Raw genomic sequence first — 20,982 nt, forward strand, 5'->3', positions numbered from 1 at the left:
GAGAGAGAGAGAGAGAGAGGATTGATTCCTACAATAAATAAATAATATTTAAGAGGAAAGAAAATTATTATATAGTGCTTTTCTCTCCAACTACAGACAATTATCCCTACTTTGTAAACCTGTGTTTCAATTTTACAAATTAGATCAGAGCTACAAATCTCCAACTCTGTAGTCCTTCAAAGTGGGGATTTGACTTATTCACCCATGTTATGGTACTATTCATGAAGTGATCAATCAGAGGAAACCACTACATAATAGTTTTCTTTCTTTTTAAATATTATTTATTTATTATCTGAATCCCCCTGTGGTGTGTGTGTGTGTGTGTGTGTGTGTGTGTGTGTGTGTGTGTATGTGTGTGTACATGTGCCCTTAATTGAGGATGACTTCTGGGAATTGGTTCTCTTCTTGCACCATGTGAATTCCAGGAATCAAACTCAGATAGATGGGCTGGTTATCTTTTATACCCATTTAAACTCCTCACGTGAAGGTGTGTGATGATTTATTTAAATTGAGCTCTTTGTTGTTTTATGAATTATAAAATGACAGAGTAATACTATTGTAAACATTTATAGAAGACCAACCCAGAGAATTATGGGTATTTTATTGTCTAAAGCTGGTGCTAGACGAATAGAAGAGAAACCAAAAGGGAGAAATCCCTCTGAATCCTGTACGCTTGTAATTTGTGGGATCCAGACAAATTACCCATTCTGTGCATTGAATCTAGTCATCCTTATAGAGTTGCTTCAATAACTAATTTCTTGCAAAAATACTTAGCAGACCACATTTGTAAACCCAGTGGCTATCTTCTCTAGAGTCTAGAGAAGGTTAGGGAAGAAGTCTTGGCTAGTGTTTCAAAATAATTTGGGGAACTGAGTGTTAAAAATGAGTCATTCAAACCCCTAGGAATACATAGAGTGCCACCAAAGAGGAGACCAGATTTATTTTGCAACAATCAATCTTCAGATCCATTACTTCTCCATACTTTTCTAAAGTGGCCCTCTTTGAGAATCCTGTTATGTGTGGTAGTATTTTCTTTTAACTTAATTCCTTCCAATTAAGCAAAAAATAAAATCTTTATTTTTTTCACTAACAGCTGATTTATATTAGATTGTTCCATAGTGCAAATGTCCCAGGGCTGGTCAATTGAAAAGACAAATTAAAAATCAAACATAGATTCCCTTTCAATGAATCTGTCATAACATGTCTATTCCATCTCTTTAAAGAGTGTAATTCTAAGGCAAATTGACTTCTTAAAGTTAGCCACAACCTAGCAAAGTCAATAATAGATTTTTTTATAATTTGATTATTACTAATAATAAAATGACTCGTTCAGAGGTATCTTAGATAGGGTTTTCATTGCTATAAATAGATACCATGACCATGCAACTCTTCAAAAGGAAAAATGGGGTGCTTACAGTTTCAGAGATTTAGTCTGTTATCACCATGGTGGGACATGGCAGCCTGGAGGTAGACATGGTGCTGGAGCTGAGAGTCCTACATCTTGATAGGCAAGTAGCAAGAAGTGACATGTCTCACTGGCTGTGGCTTGAACATATATGAGATACCAAAGGCAGCTTGAACATATATGAGATACCAAAGCCTGCCTCCAGAGTGGCACACTTCCTCCAGCAAAATCACGCCTACTACAATGAAGCCACACTTCCTAATAATGCTGCTCCCTTTGGGGGGACATTTTCTTTCAAACCACCACAAGAAGCATGAAAATTATTTAAAACTCAATTTTGATCTATATTACTTTTATATACAAGATATGATGGTTCAGTGGGTAAAGACACTTTCTGCCACACCTAAACACCTGAGTGCAAACCTATGGTGGAAGGAGAGAATTGACTCCTACACATTGTCCTCTAGTCTGTACACATTGACTGTGGCATGTGCTTACTCCTTCCTCACACATAAATAAATGTCATTTTAAAAAGAACCAATTCTTATTAGAAATAAAGGCTCTGACAGGGTGACCAATAAAAGAAGTATGAAAAGTTTGGGTTCTGTGGTAGAGTGCTTGGTTAGTATATCCAAGGCCCTGGGTTCAATGTCTGGCACTAGAAAAACAAAACAACAAACAAACATAACCTTGAGACTTCTAGATGGGCATGGTTTCTAGCTCACACCTGTATTATTAACACTTGGGAGTGAGACAGCAGGATATTTCACAAGATACAGGCATATTGAATTTTAGGCTAGTTTACTACTATTTCAAAATAATGAAGCATAAACATGTTCTATTATGATAATATTCTATGACTGCAATCTATAGAGTTTTTATTCATGTTTGTTTGCTTTCTCTATTTGTCTGTTTTCTAAAGAGAGAGAAAAACAAGTCTAAAGAGAGTTGGTCGGATGGAGAGATGGGAAGGGTCTGGGAGGAAATGAGGAGGGAAACCATGGTCAGAATACGTTGTATATATTTTTGATTTAAGAAAATGTTGTGAAATTAGGAAGAGGCAAGGTTTGTACTGCAATCTGAGTGCACTAAGCATTGTTCACACTTGAACTACTGCACTTCCCATACTGTATATTTTGTGGCAGACACTCTTCATCTGTAATAACAAAGATGATCACTGACCCTCAGTGTTCCCCTCTTGTTTCCGGGTGTTATTAAGAGTCGAGCCAAATGTTTCCCAACTTGAAAAACACCAGCTGTCAACAGTGGTCAGAGTCCAGCTGCCACTCACAGCCACTAGACCGCACTGTGGAGAGGAGGCTTCCTCTGGCAAGTGAGAATGCATACAAACAAGTCACAAGCTTCCCTCTGGACTGCAGTCAGTCCAAGTCCTCAGGAGGCCTTGAAAGGAGCCGTGCTAACTCTTTAGGGACGGTGGGAATGTTTCATTCCTAAACCAGCTCTGGAGTCGCAGGAAGAGGTAAAGGAATCAGAAGAGAGTAGAGGGCCAAGGCAGCGTTCACCAGGGTCGGGACTCTGGGAGCGGTTCTGAGAAGACAGGCTAGACACAGAAGGCTATTTCCAGTGAGTGGCATTGCTCACATGTAGTGGTAGTTTCCTGGCTGGTGTGTGGGGTCTCCGGGTGAGATTCCTGCAAGACATGTAATTTTCTCACAAACTTCCCTGAGGGTAATAATTGCCCTGTGCGTTTGAAGAATAACAAGTTCCTGGGCCCCATACCAAGCACAGTCACACCTGGATTTCACTAGGAAGCCTTGTAAGTTCCAGGCCAATGAGAGATCCTGTCTCAAAAGAAGAGGAAAAAAAAAAAAAAAAAAGTGTCTGCGGAACAACTTGAAGGCAAAGATTTTCCTTTGTCTTCAACACAGAGGCACACGTATGCATATACACACACAAACGTGTGCCTGAGCACATTCTCCCCTCTCCCTCTCCCTCTCCCCTCTCCCCTCTCCCCTCTCCCTCTCCCTCTCCCTCTCCCTCTCCCTCTTGCACGCACACATGGATACCTTGTGGAATTGGGATCTGAGTACTGTGTCTTGGGTGTTGGTGAGAAAGATGGAGGAAAGGCTGTGCCTTTACTATTACATTGGTTAACAGGTGGCTTCTTTTAAAAATTATCTTCTTAGCCGGGCGGTGTTGGCACACGCCTTTAATCCCAGCACTTGGGAGGCAGAGCCAGGTGGATCTATGTGAGTTCGAGGCCAGCCTGGGCTACCAAGTGAGTTCCAGGAAAGGTGAAAAGCTACACAGGGAAACCCTATCTTGAAAAACAAAAAAAAAAAAAAAAAAAAAAAAAAACTTCTCTTGTTTTTTTCATAATCTACATCAAAGTTTGGCACTAGAACTTTCCACAGGATATAACAAGTGACAATGCTATCTTCTGATAAAGTAAAAAGTTTTACTGTTCCTGTGCTGGGAAGGAGCACTGGAAACAAAAGCTAATGTGTTGGCCTTTGAATCAGATTTTCTAGGAGTTGAATTTTGCTATTTATCTGTCTTAAATATATGGGAAATTCTTTTAACCTCTTTTATCCTAAGTTTTTTTCATCTGTAAGAAGGTTTCACAAATTGCTCAAGAATCCTGGTTTTTAGCCCTAATCACAAGTAATATTCCTTACTCAATATGATTATATATTACACGATAAAATTTGTGGTAAATCAGTTTTTCCATGTAATAGAAATAATTTATTTGGAGGCAAGCAAATTAGACACCATCTACTAATCAAGGAGTTGCTATTGATCACTGTCTGTTATCTGATTAGAGAGCTGTTACTGATTCAGTTATTATTGATTACATTGATTCAGTGGGAATTTCATAGACTGTTTCCAGGGTTAGAAGTAAAAACAGGTGGTTGAGCACCACTTTAGCCATTATAATTGATACAGACAAAAGTACCCAATGGGTGTGAACTTTTTGTTTGTTTTTATTTGTTTGTTTGTTTGTTTGTTTTCAAGACAGGGTTTCTGTATAGCTTTGGTGCCTGTCCTGGATCTCGCTCTTTAGACTCACAGAGATCTTCCTGGCTCTGCTTCCTGAGTACTGGGATGAGAAGCACGAGCCACCACCACCTAGCCTGGGTGTGAACTTTCTGCGAAACAGGAACATTAATGAAGATGGACTTAAGCGCTGTAAGTACTGTAAAAGGAATGCTCACCCAGTCACCCTGTTATTGGGTCAACATTTTAATGGACATAAACAGTAATTTTCACAGAGTAGAGAACAAGTTCCAGATTTGAATGAAAATATTCTTAGTATTAAGTTTAGATATTGAGAACACAGTCATTTATGGGATGAAAATACTGGACACCAGTTCATCTCCTCCCTTCACATTCACAGTACAACAAATTGAATTTGAAATGCAGGAGAATAGTTCAGATTGCTGTTGTTGAAGCCAGAGACCTTACTCCTTCTGGATAAGTATTCTACAGAACAAGGTTTTCATCTCATGTACCTCCTATGCTTCAAAATAGCAGTTTACCTTCTAGGCATGTATAAGAATCTACCTTGGATTTAGATTTAAAAAAAAAAAATGGGAAAATGGGAAGGGAATCTACAAATAGTAAAGGTTTACCAATGTAGACTACCAATTAAATCACAAAAACAAAAAGATAACCCTCCTCTTTACTCACATTAACTATATGCATGGTGAATGAAAGAAATATTCACATCTATTTTTGTTAAAATTGTATCTATCTGTATTAAAATCAGACATTTGTTTGCAGAGTTACAGCTGTGTTTTAATCCTTTGATGGGTTTATCTTCAATCTGATTCCCCTTTGTTTCTACAAATACACATTGAGTTTGTGTATTTGTACACTCACTGCTGGACAATATATAATATTGTGAATTTTTAAGTGTTATTGTTGGCTCCATACTACATGCATGGTTCTAAATATTTTTTTGCATTTGCTGAACTTTTTTAATACTTTATCCAAGTGGACATATGTAGATCTTAAGTTGCTTACCTATATACAGCATAGTAATATATAATATAATATAATACATATGTACATTATTTCTCATATTCAATTACTACCATCAAATTTGGGTTGTTTACAAAATTTTACTATTAAGATAGATATTACAATGAACAATATAGGCTAAAACAAAGAAAAGCTGTATCAGAACATAATATTTTATTGGAGATAACAGGTAAATTTAGGGACAAACATGTGGTGATATATTGTGTACCCCAATAAAGCTTGCCTGGGGATCAGAGGACAGAGCCAGCCACTAAATTAGACATAGAGTCAGGTAATGATGGTACACACCTTTAATCATATTGTTTGAGAGGCAGAGATCCATTCAGATCTCTGTGAGTTCAAGATCACACTGGGAGCAGAACCAGGCAGTGGTGACACACACCTTTAATCCCAGCACTTGAGATCTCATGCCTTTGCTACCAAGTATTTGGGAAGCACATACACCTTTAATCCCACACTAGAAAGGAAGGAAGATGGCAGGGCACAGAAAGGTATATAAGGCCAAGGAAAGAGGAAGTCACTCTCTGTAGATTGAGGATTTTGTAGAAGTAAGAACTTAAGAACTTGAGACTGGCTTGCTCTGTGTCTCTGATCTTTCAGCTTTCAGCCAATATCTGGCTCCAGGTTTTGTTTTTTTGTTTTTTGTTTTGTTGTTGTTGTTTTGTTTTATTAATAAGACCTTTTAAGATTCATAATATAGAAACACTTAGTGACAAATAAGTTTTTATATTAATATTTAATGACTATTAATATCAATTATTTTTTAAGTTATCAAGTGGAAATCTATTTTAACTATTTTGATTCTGATTTTTAAGTTTTATTACATTTTTATCAAAGTAAATGCTCTGTCTCACTGTTAACTCCTTCAAATATGTTGAGACTTCTTTTATAATTTTCCTATATTTAACACAAGACTGTAACCATCTGTGTTAGTTGAGGCTTATAATTCTGTTACCAATAGCTTCTATGTCCTCAATATTTTCTTTTGCTCCATCTGTTTTTATAAAGATGTACTTTTGTAACGTCTTCTTTTATGACTATAGGTGTCAATTTTATCCTTACAATTTTAAGAGTTCTTTTTGCAGCTTCTCTAAGATTATGTAGTTAGATGCAAAGAGGGTTGTAAGTATTACATTTTTGGTGGATGATCCCTGCTAATGCCTTTTGATTAAATTACATTTTGCTCAGTATTAGCATTGTCATTTGAATTTTATTTTAAAGTTTAAATTTAACTAGCATGCCGTTTTTCTCTGTCACTTTGTTCTAAACGAGTCACGATTGTCTTTGTACCTAATGTGCTGTTTCCTAGAAAGGGCATTCAATTTTTTTCCAGAGTGTAATAAATGATACTTCTAATATCTCCCCCAACTTCTTAATATTTTCAAGTTTCTTTTTCCTTCCTCTTTCTTTTCTCTTCTGGTTCTTTATGTTATACTTATAAAGTTTTCTGTTTTCTCTTGTATCTTAGTTCAGGTTTGTATTGCTGTGAATAAACCCCACAACCAATAGCAACTAGGAGAGGAAAGGATTCACTTGGCTTAGGCTGCCACATCACAGCTCATCTCTGAGAAAAAAAGGACACAGAAACTCAAACAGGACAGAAACCTGGGGCAGGAGCTGATGCAGAGGCCACTGAGGAGTGCTACTTACCGGTTTGTCCCTCAAAGCTTGTTCAGATTCCTTTCTTATAGAACCCAGGACCATCAGTTCACCTAGGGATGAATGCTCCTCTATCAATCATTAATAAAGAAAATCCTCTACAGGCTTGTCTATAGCCCAATCTTATGGAAGCATCTTCTCAGTTTAGGTTTCCACCTCTCAGATAACTATAACTTGTTTCAAGTTGACATAAAACTAACAAGCATACCTTGTATGACTTAGAAGGAATGTGTCCCATTTGAAAGCATATTTCTATTTTTGTAAAAAAATTGGAATACCAGCACATGTTTAACTGTGAATTTACCTAAAACTTCTTAAAGATATTCACAGTTTCAAGCTTCTGTTGGTGGTGACACAAATTCCATCTTGCAATTTCCCTTTACCTCACACTTTTTGTGACTGTTTTTTAATGGCTACTTGGGACCATTGCCCTGCTCTGAAATATTAATGATAGCAGGTCTAGCCAACAAGTTAAAATACGATTTCAACTATTTTCTCTCACTACAGTCCTGGATGCGTAATATCCCATAAGGTGAAGCCTAGGAAGGTGTTGGCAACGCTTTCCTCTTTTACATGCCAGGGTCCTCCACTGCAGCAAATAGGAAGCCCAGCGCCATGCTCATCGTGTGGATTCTGCTTGTTGACTGTCACTTCTAACCCAGCCGGGCAATCACTGACTCTCCACACATTGCTTTGAATTTGTAAGATTTATTTTTATTGTATTTAGGTTGTATGTGTGTGTGTTTCTATCTGCCTGTCTGTGTATGTTCACATGCTGGAGGAGGAAGCCAGGAACATAGTACTGATTCCAGGTAGAGTAGAGTTACAGGTCATTGTGAGTGCTGGGAACCTAACTGATCATCTCCAGGTCTACCTGGTGCTCCTAACCTCTGACTCATCTTTCCTGCCCCTTCTACTAATTGTTTTGCTTTAAAAAAAAAAAAAAAATCAGTTTCTAATCCTCCAAGATGTCTATGTCAGTTTTCAGTCTAGGTGAACATTTTCAGTTTTATTGATTTTATTTATGCCTGTCATGAAGTAGAACAGACAATTCAAAACATTGTCATCATTTAGTGGGAAAGGCAGAATCTAACACATTCCAGGGCATTAAGCCTCAGAGCAGCTTGGTGACATACAAGGTAAGGTCCTCCCTGCAAGTTCCCATTCATTGATTACACTGGAAACTGACCTCAGACTCTCATAGAGTAGCCTCAATAAAGACGAACATTCTTCTAGATTCACACACTGTTTAATTTAGCTGTGTTATTTTTCATTATATGAAATAAATGTTGTTTTGTTATGATCACATAGAAGGAGAGTCATTCAGAAATGGCAACAAGTGTTAATTAAATCTTGCATTATATGTTATCAAACTTAAAGGAATTTAAGTTTGTCTTGGTCTTGATGTAAATAAAATAATGTGGTCATTCTCCTAAACATGTTTGCTTCACCTCAAATTGGTAAACAGCACGTCTTGCTGTGAAATCATTGGTTTAGTGTTATCTGGATTGTTGAATTATTACAAAAAGTATTTTGTAAAAGAAAAATGCAAAATATTCCTTTGAAAATTTTGGACCTATTTGTTTTATTTTATGTATATGGGTATTTTGTAAACATGTATGTTTCGATTTGTTGCCATACAGGTCAGAAGAAGGCATAAGATCTTGGAACTGGAGCTATGAATAGTTGTGACTACCATTTGGGTGCTAGAAACTGAACCTGGGTCCTTTACAAGACCATCAAGTGTTCTTAACTACTGAGCCACCTCTCCAGTTCACAACATGTTGTTTCTATAAGAGAGTATTTATGACAGTTTTCATGTGAATTCTTTCCTATCAGAGACTTTTAAGAAATAGTAAATAGAAAACATAAATGGGAACAAACATGACAGTGATTAAAAAAAAAATAAACCACTGGAAATCTACTTTTACTCCATACAGTTCACCAACACATTAATCTGTATCCTATCATCTCTTTCAATATGGTCAATGACTTAACATTTTACTTTTGAAAGAGATTTGGTTGCCTGTTAAAAGCTAATAAAAATCATTTCAGGTTACTGACTTTTTTTCCATACAGGTCACTATCCCCACATGTTGTAACTTAATCTGCTCACTCTAAGTATCATAGCATTCCTTAAAAAAAAAAAAATAGATTGGAATATTACCGTGTGACTAAAGAAACCACACTTTTTACAGCGCAGAAGAATTGCTAAGCTTTTGCCTTTTTTTTTTTTTTTTTTTTGATTAATTTCATGCCTGACTCAGTCAGAGATTAGGCCTTGACACAGGTTATAATTAAATATTGAAATCATGAAGTGCAAGAATGTTTAATTTTTAAAATATGAGTTTTAATTTACCTCATACAGAGAATAGCTCTGGTCACCTGCAGAGATGCATTACACACTACATTGCCTAATGCAGGATGCCTGAATGAGGCTGAGCACACAGTTAAAGTAAACTAATGCAATTTACTGAACAGCAGTCAAATATTTATCCAGTTGATGAAGCAGACGTTATGTGAAACTCAGACAATAATTAAAGAGAAGCCTTGCTTAAAACATGCTTACCACTGGTTTTCACAAATACGTTCTATCGTCCTTTCTTGAGCCTCCATGTTCCTAAATACCACCATACACCTGAAGCACTCCACAGAGAGCATTCTACAGAATTATTTTGAACCCAATCCCTATTACTTCAGAGCATTTTTGCAGTAAGAAAGGTAGACTCACGGCAGAAAAAGCTTCCCTTTCCTTATTCCTACAGCTACTGCAATGTGACTGCAGTGTCTCCCGTTAAAGGTAAATCTATTTTCTCATCTTTTCAATCTGCCTAGCTCATGACTTCCTTTGCTAATAGAATGTAGGAGCCATATTGTTACGGGTTTTAGAGCCTCTGCTCTTTAAACTGCATGTCACTTGTTCTTTTCAGACCCTTCCATGAGTATCAGGACAAGGCCAGACTGTTCCATTTCTAAGTGGATGAGAGACCACTCAAGAAATAATGTTATCAAAGACTGCTCAACTCCCAGCTGCCCTACTGTTTAACTATAAGATGTCCAACCAAGTTTGTACAAGCAAATCCTCAGCCAAAAATACTACCTAAATGACTTGTAGACTCATGAAAAGTTATATTTACTTAGTTGTTTTTAAGCCATTATCATTGTAATTGTTGGTTATACCAAAATAGCTAATAGAAGTGCAATTTGGAGATCTAATTCCATCTCCCTATTTTAAAGATAAAACAACTGAAGCCTCAAGGGCCCAGTGTTTTAATTACAATTACATACTGGTAGCAGACCCAGGTTTGGAGATTATATCCCCCAGAGAGTCAGCTAAATCTTTCTGTATTTTATAAACATTATCATTGCCCTCTCTTTTAGCAACAGCTATTAAAGTATGCCTATCAAAAAGCCCCTTAAATTTCTGTATAATAAAATGGCATTTTTAAGCATAATTTTAATGGACATGTATAAATATACATATATTCATCACAGCCAAACTACAGTTATTATGTGTTTTCTTAGCTCTCCTTTTCTAAGTTGCATGAATTCTGAATGACAAGATTGATTTGTGCCCAAGAATCCTATGATCTTCAATCATTGTAATATTGGCAATTATTCCTCTTTTAGACTCTTCCTTGCATGTTGAAGTCAGCAGACCCTTATAAGAGTTATGTTTAGTAGAAACAGAATTTTACTGATTCTCATTGCATCCCAAATAGCATCTTGAAAATTAATAATATACACCACACCGTCCCTGTATCATTTAGTAGATGACAAACCTTTAAGAACTATTTGGCTGCTTAGATGGTGTTAACCGAATGAATTGAAGCTGCCTAAGTCTAGAGTGTCAGGAGACAGCATATGATGAAGTCATTCTCAATCAAGCTCACTCTAGAATAGAGTTCAGATTAGAAAATATTTTCAGTTTTCTTTATTGTACCTACAGTTCTTATCCCATAAAGTACTACTTCTCCCTTAGGTCATCCACATCACAAGATTACTTGTAAAGTCACAAATAGCTGAACCCTGCCCCTCAAATCACAGCAGAGGTCTTCTAGTGATGAGGACTTGGTTTCTGCTTTGTTACCAATTTTTGTAGTGAAACAAACTGCTGACTAGGGGAACAAACTTGATTTGGGGAACAAACTGTTGATAGGGGGAACCTCACTGATAATTCCTCCTCTATAGATTTCAATAAATTTTTATATAATTTGTGAATACTTTATCTTAAAATATACCATACTATGTTATCTTAATGGAAGCTAAAAAAAGCACATGAACTATATTCACAATTTCTTTTATTAAGTAAACTCCATTGTACAAAATCTGTCAATCAAGATTAATAACACAGTCACTACACTTAAAGTTTGAACAGTTCTGACTTTTGTTTGAGTTATGTTCAGAACTTGCCCACAGACCAAGGGCTATGGTGGAAGGGACTTGTAAAAAAATAAAATGTTGTACTGTCACAAGACCCATAATATTTGGAATGCAGGCAAATTAGCTCAAATGATCATCTCCAAAGGGAAATCATTTGCCAGAGTTTTAAAGTAAAGCAATACCCATTTCCATTCCAAGGCCAGGGTTTTTGTTTTGTTTTGTTTTTAATGGGAGTATTCACATAACACTTTTCATGACAGTTTCTGCTTTCCATCACTCAACTCTTTGTGAAAATAGTCCATTTTGGGCTTACTGACTCTTTTTGGGCTTCATCCAAAACTGAACTTCTTGAAAGGTTTTTAAAAAGTGATTTCAGTTATTTTTAATTCCTGACTGCTTCAAATAAAGAAAACAAACTATAAAACGTGTAGAGGGATTTTAATAGTATTTTCTTTGCATTTAAATATCAGATAACTTCCTAATGGGATTTTGCATATCTGTGTCCTGTACAGAAATCTCATACTTTCCTCCATTTGAAAAGACAACTTAGATTAGAGAAAGATGGGTGTCTGGAAAGGTCCTCTGAGAAAATGCACACAAAAGCACATGTGTGTCCTGAACTCTTGAGTGTGCACACTTAGGAGGCGCCAGCCAACCCCATCTTTCTTCTTGGGATAAACATGCCTCCTTGGTATTTAGAGAGCTCACTTTCTGAGGGGTCTATGCTGTATTGTTTATCATTTTTATCAGTGTGGTTTTTCTCCATCACCTCCTTAAAAGTTCATTTCTCCTTTCCTGCATTTTTTGTAACTCCTTGCAGAAAAAAAAAAAAAGTCCAATTCAGATAATAATGCGTTAGACAGAGATTTGTTTTCACCTTCTACTTTTAACATTCTCTTGAAGAGCAAAAGCTCCTAGATGGAGAACAACACAGGCAGGGTGTTAATGTGGTAGATTCCAGCTCAGAAAAGGCTTTTCAGAGACAGCCTAACATTACACACAGCTTGCCTAGTGTCAAAGAAATAAGTTCTTTAATAACCATAGTATTCACAATCCAGTACTTTTGGCTAGTGAATTATTTTAATATCGTGTCATTATGAGATACTGGAAAATGTCTTTTAATACTGTAAAATTATTCTATCTCATGTAAAAATATAATTTCTAACCACAAGTATTTTCCAATTCTTCTTGAAGTTTTTCTAATTAGCTCCAATTTGCTGTGGACCTTTGGAATCATGTGGCTTCCATGTCTGCTACTTCTTCTTTTGTATCTATCCGATGTGATTCTATGATGCTGCCTGCTAAATTTTCCCAGTGGTGGGTGTTGTCCATCTAAGCAGCTTCACATGTCCTGAGGAAAAAGGCATTGTAGAGATTTGATGTGTCACCATGACTTGCATATTGGTGACACACTGCAAGAGTCAGCAAACAGATGGATAGAACTTGGGACTGAGTCAACCTTCCTACTTGGCCATAAAGGAGGCTGTGTTGGATGAGGCTGAAACCAAAACAAAGTGATGATGACTCCCCAACCTAAGAACTTCACTGGTTAAGAGAAACTGCAAGACCAGAAGCTGAAGAGCAACTAGGAGGGGACCTACAGTAAATACATCCCACTGAAGAAATAATGAGTTGAAATGAATGTCATTATGAAACAGCCAGAGTAATAATGGCAGTGTAACAGGTAACGTCCAAGTGTAACCACCCACTCCAGTGCCACACTCTTATGTCTTATAAGAAGAGGGTGGTCCCTAGAAGGAAAGGAAGACTCTGATACAGGAATGCTCCAAAAATAAATTGAGATACTTCAATCAAGGAGTAAATAGGTCAGAAAATTCACTTCTGCCAGTCCATGAGAACCTTGCTATCACAGGGCAACCATTGTATTCTTAGCCAAACAACTTGTCTGGCCAGATATCTAATTATCTATCTCTTCTTAGATTATCCTGAGGAATCATGTAATTATGGTTTTAGGCAGGAGATATAGGCAGATATATTAACTGATAAAGGATGAGTATTCTTATGCTCACCCATTCTTCATGGAAAAAATTATGCATGTCTATTATATAAACAATATATCTTATTGTTTATAGTTTAGGTAATTGTTCTAAAATTTATTGTGACTCTCAAACTGTTTTCTTCCCACTGGCCAACATCCTACCTGCAACACACTTATTCTTAGATAATTTTCACTTAGTGCTTCTTACATCTCTTCTCTGAGTTGAAGACCATTTGGCTATTATATCTTACAATAGAACCATAAAGATCTAAGACGCTTATCCATCATTTGCTACTAGAAAATATGTTGATGTGTTCATATTTCAACTGGATTCTAGTTGTTAGATTTCTATGCAGACTTTTAGAATTACTGCATATTTACTAGTTAATGTTAAGTAAACATCTATATCTTCAAAAATGATTCTACATGAAGAATCCACACTGAAATATGATGACTATTTAATTGTGCATTCATGCTATAAAACAGTTTAGAACCTTAAATGAAAAGGATTATAACCAAATGAAAGAACTAAAAAGACAGAAATCAATGGAAAATAATTACACATAGGGCATCTACCAGATCACAGACCTTGAAATCTCTGGTGATTTAAAAAATTAAAAAGTTGCACTCAAGAGCTACAACTTTCATAAAGAGAACATGATGGTTCCATCAAACTCTACATTTTTTTCTATACTTCTGTCATCACTCCATCAATGTAGCTAGAATGGGCAATGTTGACTGGCATTATTATTATTGTTGTTGTTATTGTTATTATTACTGATTATCAGTAGTAGTAGTGGTAGTGGTAGTAATAGTAGTAGTAGTAGTAGTAGTCATATCTACTTGTTAGAAGATAGAATGGAATTTATGGTATTAACTATTCTTTCCATGTGAATGGATTGTGGAAAATTTATGAAACAAATGTACAGAAAGAAATACTAAGATTGAGATCAAATGTAGATGTAACAGTCTTTTATAAATAAGAAACACAAAGACAAATGCAAAGCTACTAGCCCAAGAGGTCAGAGCAATAGCTAAGAGCTAAAATCCTTACCCTTCTCTGCCGTTGCTCTCCTTCCTCTCAGCAAGAGGCCTACTTCCTGTGTGTCTGTCCTTTTTATTGACTTTCTGTTCTACCTTCTCATTGGTTGTAAACCCAACCACATGACCTACTCATCACTGCCTGTCTGTACAGATCTCAAGGCCTTCTAATGTTGGTATTGAGATTAAAGGCATGTGTCTCCATGCTGGCTGTGTCCTTGAACACACAGAGATCTGCCTAGCTCTGCCTCCCAAGTGCTGGGATTAAAGGCATGTGCCACCACTGCCTGGTTTCTGCTATGGCTTGCTATTAGCTCTGACCCCCAGGCAACTTTATTTATTAACATACAAATAAAATCACATTTCAGTGCAAATAAAATATCACCATATTTCCTTTTTTTCTATTTTAATAAAAAGAAAAAAGGAAAAAAAGTTATAACTATAACTTTTGTATATAAAACTATATACAAAAATACAGTAACTATATATACCATATACACAAGCAATAGATACCTAAAAATTGTCTAGTCCATTTGTATTTGACAAATTCAGAGAAAATAATTCCATTATCTATCCTATTTTGGTAAGTCCAAAATATACCTGATTCACTTTCTATCCTAACTTATATTACTAACAGAACTGTCTTATAACGTCTTTCAAATTTATATACTTACACCACTTTAATGAGTTTCTTTTCTGAAATTCTTAATAAGGAAAGATATAACTATAACTAACTAATCTTCAACTCTCTCAGAGACTCAAGAAGGAAATAATATTACCTAATAAAAAAATAAAAACAGGAAGTACATACAAGCAGCTTCAAAAAAAAAAAAAATGTGAGTTGACAGAAACAGCCAGCTGCCTGGACAGTCATGTGAGGTTTCTCCACAGTGTTGGGACATCATCTTCAGCCTATAGGCTTAGTGTATCTGACAGACATATTTGTTAATTAGCATGTACACAAGGTCAACATTTCGTTGAGAGCAGTCCATGAACCCGAAACACCTGAATTCCACTAGTGTCATGTCATGATTCAGGATTTTAAATTCTGGAAATTATTGATGTTTTTTTCAATTCAGCTGTCCATTTTTCTTGGCTGTGTATATGTGGCTTCATCTCAGCATCCCGTTCTTCTCCACATCCCTCTATTAAATGCCAGTCTACTATTGAGAGAGGTGAGCTTAGTTTCTCTTCAAGAATAACTGTTTCAGCTGCTGTTCCACTGCATATCAGAAGCCATCAGTCCACTGCCTGTTCAGCTGCCTTAGAAGAAAAGGGCATTGTGCCTTTTCCAGATTGCAAAGGCCACTCACTTCAGGGATGGTGCCATATTGTCCTGGCCTCAGAAGATGCCTTTTGCTAAAGCCACAACCACACCTGTCTTGTCAAGAATTGGTAGTCCTTTGTTTTGTGTCCTGTCTGTCCTGTTTGTCAGCAGTCAATTTGAGGATACTTTGTTGTTTAGTGGCTAACTTTTGTCACAATGAAAGTTAACTCCATGTGCAGTTTCTTCAATGCCCATATTTTCTCTGAAGTAGATTGGTACTGCCAGAAGCCAACATGTCTCATAGTCATAACAAAAAAAATTTTCTAAGTTATTAAAACATTTTAAATGTCATATTCTATAGATCTCTGAAGGGTTTGAAGATGACCTGTCTATCTAATATATATGTGTTCCATCTTAAAAACACACCTAATATGACTATAAGTTCGATTGTAATGTCTAACTACTAACTTTCATTTCTTTATATCCTCATAGTTGGTAATAATAACATTCAAGGATCAGCAAATTGCATTACATTGTTAAATGAACTAAGTGCAATATCTTGAACAAGATTATATATATATATATATATATATATATATATATATATATATATATGGCATTTTTTAATAATATCAATCTCTCTCTCTCTCTCTCTCTCTCTCTATATATATATATATATATATATATATATACTCTCTCTCTATATATAAAACAATCCAATCTTAAAATTAATAATTGTCTTTTTCTTTTTTTAAAACAATAACCTTAAATGTAATCTCCTTTGTTTAGCCCTTTTCCTAACCCTTAACAGCAACTTGTAACCAACCCTCCTAAACCATGAAAATTATCCCAGACCCAAAACCCATTAAAAGACCAAAAAACCACCCACCCCCACACCACCTCTTTGGGAATGTGGGTGTCGTATTCTTAAAATTGCTTCCTGCTGGGTATGGGCAAAGGTATCTGTATTCTGAAAAGAAAAACTTCGGGTTAATTGTCAAATAATAGGTAGCTATATTCTTTGTTATCCAGTCTGTGCATAATGCCAAAGTTCAGGCCTTATCTCAAGTCCTTATTCAAGTAGTCTTTGAAACTGGATCATTTCAGCTAGCCCTCTCAAAATTTGCACTTTGTAGTCCAAAGCTGATCTATAGATGATGTTTGTCAGCTTAGTAATATTATTATTGTCCACATGGAATTGTTGTTGTTGTGGGGCCCCATCTTCTTCCTGGAGACTTCAGTTGATGCTAGGCCTGGCCATGATTTTCTGCAGAAAACTGATAAGAGACTCGAACACAAAGACATGTATAGGCAGCTAATTGAAGCCCTTTTTCTAGAATTAGTTAGTGCTCTATATGACCATTAATACCTTTAAAAAGTTTAAAATGTATGTATGTATATATATATATATATATATATATATATATAGTAAATTTTGATATAAAATTCATACTTTAAGAAAAGTTTAAAGAATTAGAATAGAATCAAAGATTTGAGATTAGTAATAGAATAGTCCCTTAATTAATTTGGTTTTTCTCCTGTCCCATATCAGAAGATGGCTTTTTCTTCTGGCATGATACAGGGAGTTTGCATTTTCCTTTTAACAACATGCTTGAGTTTAAAGAAGGAGAGAGCCATTCTCCAACTCCAAGTCAGCTTTAAATTTTAATTGACCTGGGACTACAGGAATACCAATAGTGTTATATTTCTTTAGAGAAGAGCAGAAACAAACATTTAGGAAGATTTATGAAATTTTGTAGATGATATACTAATAGGCCATGTTACTCTGTTTCCTGGGATAGATGATTTGTCCTTTTTTCTTCAGTTGTCTCATTTGTCCAGATTTCTTAGCCTTCATTCTCCTAAAAGACAAAAACAAAAACCTTTCCCCAAGACTAATTTTGGGGAGGCTCCCTTTCAGCAAGTTATATCTGATTAAATAAAAAGGTATGGGTTAGTGGTATAAGTTAGTTTAAATTGGACAAGTGCTTGGGTCAATTCTTTCTTGCTGCAGGGCTCCAGGGAGTCTCATTTCTACCATTGTGTCAAGCCAAATCCTGTACAGAGCATAAGGCTGTACAAAGGGGTCGAATGTGGGTTCTAGTTCTATCACTGACATTTACTTGACATAACAGCTACTCAAAATTGCTTTTCCTGAAAATGTTTGATTCCTTTCATGGGACCACAATAAAAATCTAGTACTTCTGTCTTCAGCTCCTTCGCTTTGGGTCAGACTCCAGTTTAACTCTGCATATAGGATGCAAATTGCTAAGGAGTATCCAAAGACTGGCAATATCCAGGAAAAGACACAAAAATTGAAATAACTGAGGAATCTTACTGGCTACTTTTACAAACTCTTGTTCTATACTGCTAAAGAACAGTGGTTCTCAAACTTGGTAATGATGTGACCCTTTAAAATAGTTTTTCATGTTGTAGTGACCCCCAACCATAAAATTATTTTCCTTTCTACTTCTTAACTGTAATTTTCCTACTGTTATGGATCATAATGTAAGTATCTGTATTTTCTGATGGTCTTTGACCACTACCTAAATAGTATCTGAAAAACTTCAGTTATTGTCTTAAATCCTTAGTCTCCTTGATTCTTGGACTACCAGAGCGCACAGACAGATCAGCCTACAATGACATTTCCCCTAATCAGGAGCAATCATCTCCTGGAAAAAGATCATCTTCTCAATTGATGAGGATAGCTCCTAGGCCATCATGGAGAACCAGAACTAAGGTAAGGGATGATTCAAGATGCTAAGTTACACTAGGAAATTGCTCTGTAATTCTTGATCTTATTCTTTCCCAATTTGGTGCCTTAAAGATGGGATAAAATACTTTCCTTTTCTAATCTTCTCAAAGTGACTGTTTTAATTGAAATTCTTTCCTAAGCTTTTGCTGATATTTAGTGTTTCTTTTTTGGGTTGGTGGCTGGACTCCTGGGGTGGAACCCCTTGGGCTCTTTCACAGGACCCCAGTTACAGTTATATGCACTTGGACAAACGACCTCGCTTGCTTGAGCTTGCATGCCAGGGGTTCTTAGCTTATATCATATGAGGACTTCTTGTAATTTGGGAAAAATCTTTGAAAATTTTTACAGACTGAATTTTTGTCTTGTCTTCCTTCTTTCCTTCCTTCCTTCCTTCCTTCCTTCCTTCCTTCCTTTCTTTCTTTCTCTCTCTCATTCATTCATTCATTCATTCTTTCCTTCTTTTCTTCTCTTTTTGAGTATTTTCTATTATTATTATTTTTTAAGACATGATTGCACCCTATAGCCCAGACTGTCTGGCTTGAAACATGCTATGTAGCCCAGGCTAGCCTCAAACTTTTGGCAGTTTTTCGCCTCTGCTGCCTGACTGCTTAGGTGTCATGAAGATTTCTTTTAATTGAATAAAGAAAAAAAGAGGCTTTTGAAGCATCCAATTACTAATTTTCTGGTATAATAAAAATACATTTCTTATAATTAAATGCAATTATCTCATACAATACCATATTTTGAAATACTAATGAATGTAACTATTTCAGGATAACTGCAACAATAATGTGATATGAAATGAACCATATCTACTGATAGCATGACAAATTCCTATTAATATAATGCTACTGATGTTTATTGCTTACATTCATTAAAATATAAGTGCTAAAACATATACATGTAGAGCATTATAAAGACTTAGCAAGTTTTATTTACGTATTTAGGAACATACATACATACACATATGTAACAACAATTAAAGAGAAGGGCTATGAATTTGAAAGAGAATGGGGGAAGTGTACATGGGAGGGCTTAGAGGGAGAGAAGGGAAAATAATGTAATTATAATCACAAAAAGTAAAACAATGATTTAAAAAATTTAAAAATAAATTAATAAATATCATTTAAATTTTAAATAAAATTTTAATAAAAGTCAGTGCAAGTTTCAGTTGGGGCAAGTAAAGTTGAGATGTAACCTCCATTGAGGCTTCGGTAATGTTGGTAATGGTCACGCCTACAAGGCGGGGCTGAGGGAGGACGCTGAAGACTCAGGATCCAAATGAGAAAGATCTCTTGGTGCCCAGACCCTGGAAGCTGGAGGTAGACCAAGCAGAGTTCTCCAGAGAACACCGCCGGACTGCGCCACACCTTTGCCAGACCCTATAACTTAACTATCCCTTCATTTGTAAGTTCTGCCACAAAATAAATCTCCCTTTTAACTACTTGGAGTGGCCTTAATAATTTCACCAATATCTTCTCCCAGTTCTCAGGTAATATTATATCCTTCTGAGGTCTTTGATGTGGTTGAAGACTAGATAGTTATAATTTCCTCAGTTATGATAAAAGATAAGTTAGATATGAAGCCTTAGAGTCACAAATATAAGATAGATAGGATATCTTCTTTAATATTGTAACTATAATTCTTGCTTGATAATTGTTTTGTTATCTATAATTTTACTATATAAAAGTTAAAACCTTGCTTCTTGAAAAAAAGAAAAGGGGAAGTGCTGTGGGATGTTCAAGTATGTCAAATGTGTTGCTCTGATTGGTTAAAATAAAACACTGATTGGCCAGTAGCCAGGCAGAAAGTACAGGTGGGACAAGCAGAGAAGAGAAATCTGGGAAGTGGAAGGCAGAGATGGAGAAAGCTGCCAACCACCGCCATAACAAATGAGATGTAAGGTACAGGTAAGCCATGAGCCACATAGCAAGTTATAGATTAATAGAAATGAGTTAATTTAAGATAGAAGAAGTAGATAACAAGAAGCCTGCCATGGCCATACAGTTTATAAGCAATATAAGCATCTGAGTGATTATTTTATATGTGGGTTGTGGGACTGCAGGGTCTTGGTGGCACCTGGAGAGAAGATCTCCAGCTATAAACCTAACATCCATTGTGTCAGGGAAGAAATGCTTCAGTTGTGGATGATTGGCATTCATTCTCTCTCTCTCTCTCTCTCTCTCTGTGTGTGTGTGTGTGTGTGTGTGTGTGTGTGTGTGTGTGTGTCTGTCTGTCTGTCTGTCTGTCTGTACAAGATAAAGAATGAGTGACTGTAAGATGTGCAGGAGAGATAAAACGACGCACTGGAGGGATACCACTGGAGCAAAGATCTAAAGAAAGCAAAGCACCATGAGCCGTGGAAATAATGGTATACAAGTGACTATAGCTATATGCTGTCTAGTATAGCCTTTTGTTGACTGGATTAACTGATAAAAGAGAGCCATTGTTGGTAGAATCAGAATCCA

This window comes from Onychomys torridus, chromosome 3 (genome assembly GCF_903995425.1).
Source record: "Onychomys torridus chromosome 3, mOncTor1.1, whole genome shotgun sequence".
Classification (NCBI taxonomy): domain Eukaryota; kingdom Metazoa; phylum Chordata; class Mammalia; order Rodentia; family Cricetidae; genus Onychomys; species Onychomys torridus.